General features: G+C 36.5%; 1 non-coding gene across 1 annotated transcript; it reads right to left on the reverse strand.

Annotated features, from left to right (window-relative positions):
* Nucleotides 1-2,007: 2,007 nt before the first annotated feature.
* LOC141723007 (small nucleolar RNA R71) lies at nucleotides 2,008-2,114 on the reverse strand. The gene has a single exon (XR_012576002.1). It is a non-coding gene; the product is annotated as a small nucleolar RNA R71 (small nucleolar RNA).
* Nucleotides 2,115-3,589: the final 1,475 nt, after the last annotated feature.

Consider the following 3,589-nt stretch of genomic DNA (forward strand, 5'->3'; position numbering starts at 1 on the left):
TTCAGGCATTTATCAGGAATACAGGTAAGTTAGCATGGTTTTGATGCTAATTTGGTGTTAGGATGGTGTCTAGAATAAAAGCTCATGAAAAGACCAACTCAATTCAGTAAGAAAAGAAGAAGTCAGAAAATTTCTACAGAGACACGGCGCACCCGCGCTGAAGAAGCGCGAGGCCGCGCCAGGAAGGCAGAATGTCAGCGCGCTCACGCTGAAGCAGTGCACGGCCGCGCCAAGTTGGGAAATAAAATCATGTTTCTTGTGGAATTTTGATCCGTTGGACTTCTACTCTGCATGGGCTGCTATATAAACACAACTTATGCTCTTTTTTTATAACAAGACGTACCAAAGCTTAAGGAGAAGGCGTAAGAAGACCGTAGAGCACAATTCAACCAAGGCGAAAAAGATCTAGTCAATACTTGTGATTCTTTGTTTTTAAGTTGTAACTTTGGATGCTAGTTTTCTTATTCGTAAACCTATACTCTTGTTTCATACTTGGTTTATTATTTATTCTGTATAAAGACTATGTTTATTATACCATGTTTTCATCGGAACCCACGTAGATGATGAGTCTGATTATGGGCTAATCGTTATCGTGGGGTTCTAACGGATTTATTTATGGATTTCTTTAGTTAATTTGTTTCGATGCCTTAGTGTGTGGTGATTGTATGATAACCTAGTATTGGTTGTACTTATTCGTCTTGTGAGCGTCGTGAAATTATAAGATAGTGTGTTAATCTTTAATGAAGCGAAAGTGAATTTAAGGGTTTAGAACTTGCCATGCTAGTATAGGTTCATGTATGTGATATGCATGATTAGTAGGTAATTTTAACCATCTTACTTGCCCTATGTAATCATGATAGATAACTTGTGTATTAAACCGTCATGTTGTCAAATTCTATAGACATATATGGTCTCAATATAATTGGTGTGTATTCAGCTTCTATCTCTTTTGTGGATGTCTGGTAGTATAGTATTCGTACAATGAAAGTTGGCGTTTATCAGTTTAGTGTTATCTGATTAGTGTCATCACCATCACAAGCTAAGGTTAAAGAACGAAAGGGCTATTGGATGAAGTATTTAATGAAGTTAGAATCTCATGTTTGTGTCATATATTATTCAACTCTCTTTAATATCATAGTTTATGTTGTTTAGTATAATCTCTTAGTTAATTTTAGTATAAACAATCTCAATTTATTATTCATCTTAGCATTGGATAATAGCCATACTAGTGTTGCATAAGTACATTGATTGAAATTAACCTAAACTAGTCCCTGTGGGAACGAACTAGAATTAATTCTATATTACTTGTGATCGCGTATACTTGCATGAATATTAGCGTGTGTTCTAGATCTAACAAGTTTTTGGCACTGTTGCCGGGGAACTCGGTGTTAATTTTTAGTTTATGTGTTTGTCATCATTGGTCGTTAAATTTCAGTGACTCGGACTTTGTTACTTACTTAATTCCTTGTCGTGTTTCAGGTACTCTAGCAAGCGTGTATGCATACGCGTTCTCGGTCTCATAAGAGAACACTGGATCAAGATGAGGAAGAAGTTGTAGTCGAGGAGAAAGTTGAAGAAGAGATTTTAGTTGAGAAAGAAGAAGAGGTTCTTATTGCAATGGGAGAACCAGATGCAAATCCAAAGGCTTTGATGGACTACTCTCAACCGAAGATCAATGATATTCAGTCTAGCATTGTTCGACCAGCCATCTCGGCTAATACCTTTGAGATCAAGTCGAGCACGATTCAGATGATACAGAACTCAATTCAGTTTTAGGGTTCTCCGTTAGAAGACCCCAACATGCATATCAGAGATTTCATCGAGATCTGCGTCACTTTCAAGTTTATTGGAGTTTCTGAAGATGCTATTAAGTTGAGGCTTTTCCCATTCTCTCCGCGGGATAAAGCTAAGTGCTGGTTACATTCTCTACCACCAGGGTTTATCACCAAATGGGAGGATCTTACTCAAAAGTTCTTAACTAAATTCTTTCCTATGACGAAGACTGCTGCAATCAGAAATGCACTTACTTAATTTGCTCAGCAATCTGGAGAATCTTTATGCGAGACATGGGATCGATATAAGGAGATGCTTAGGAAGTGCCCTCATCATGGGATGCCTGACTGGATGATCATTAATTGTTTCTATAATGGATTAGGTGCTACTTCTAGACTCATGCTTGATGCAGCATCAGGAGGAGCCTTGTGGGCTAAAAGCTAAGATGAAGCTTATGAATTGATTGAACTGATGGCTGCTAATGAATACCAGAATCCTACTCAGAGACTATCTTAGGGGAAGGTAGCAGGAATTCTGGAGTTCGATGCAGCTACTGCTATAGCTGCTCAATTTAAGGCTTTGGCGATTAAGGTGGATTCTATGTCTAATTATGGACTTAATCAGATCACTAGTGTATGTGAGCTTTATGCTGGTGCTCATGAGACTGATCAGTATGCCATTTCTAGTGAATCAGCTCAGTTCGTGAGCAACTTTCAGAGGTTGCAGCAACCTGTACCAGCCACCTATCATCCTAACAACCGCAATCATCCTAACTTAAGCTAGAGAAACACTCAGAATGCGGTTCAGCACCCTAATCAGCAGTATCCAGCAAAGTAGTACAACCCCCCTAGTTTTTAGCAACCGTAATATGCACCAAGGCAACAACTCCAGCGGCAACGATCTAATGAAAAATATGAATTAGAAGAGTTGAGGCTCATGTGCAAGAGCCAAGCACTTTCTATCAAAACCTTGGAAAATCAAATTGGACAAATTGCCAATGCCTTGTTATATCGTCAACCTGGTACACTACCTAGTGACACTGAAGTACCAGGAAAGAGGGAAGCTAAAGAGCAGGTAAAGGCAATTACATTAAGGTTTGTGTAACGACCGAGAAATTTTGCTTGTATTATATCTCAATAAAGATAATTTATGTCTATTATTATGTGATTAAGTGTGTTGAGTCATAAAACCCTAATTGCTATATGCTACGTGTTGTCTGTTTTGATCAGAATATGTTTCGAGTATTTATCGAGTGTTTTATTATAAGTTATATGTTTTATATCAAATTTGTACAACTCAAACAGTGTTTTAAAATTCCATATTTCAAACAAAATCATTGGCCCTATCTTGCCAAGTATGGCCTATACCACATCGATATTCTGAACATCTAGAAATTTACAAATTTACCTTTTTCGCGAAAAATGACTTTTCTGGGCCCCTTCGGGTGTCAAAAGCCCCACAAAAATCACATTTTTATTTTTAAATGATCATGAAATTATTAAACATCATTTTTCTTTGTATATTTGTATTATTCACAATTTTTGAAAATTTTGGCATATATTTTGTATTTATTGGATATTTAAAATTCATAAATAATACCCAAAAATTATAAAAATTGTGGCCAAATAATTTTACTAGATGTGTAATTAGACCCTTAATTTTGTTTAGGGGTATTATTTTAGCTAGTATAAATAGCTGAATTATTATTAATTAGTTAATTATAAAAAAATCAGAAAAATAGAAATTAGAGAGTGTTGGTGAGGTTTGTGTTCTTGGATGAGGAAGAAGATCAAACTGTGATTGCGAGAGAGTTACT

The sequence above is a fragment of the Apium graveolens genome, chromosome 4, assembly GCF_009905375.1.
Source record: "Apium graveolens cultivar Ventura chromosome 4, ASM990537v1, whole genome shotgun sequence".
Taxonomy (NCBI): Eukaryota; Viridiplantae; Streptophyta; class Magnoliopsida; order Apiales; family Apiaceae; genus Apium; species Apium graveolens.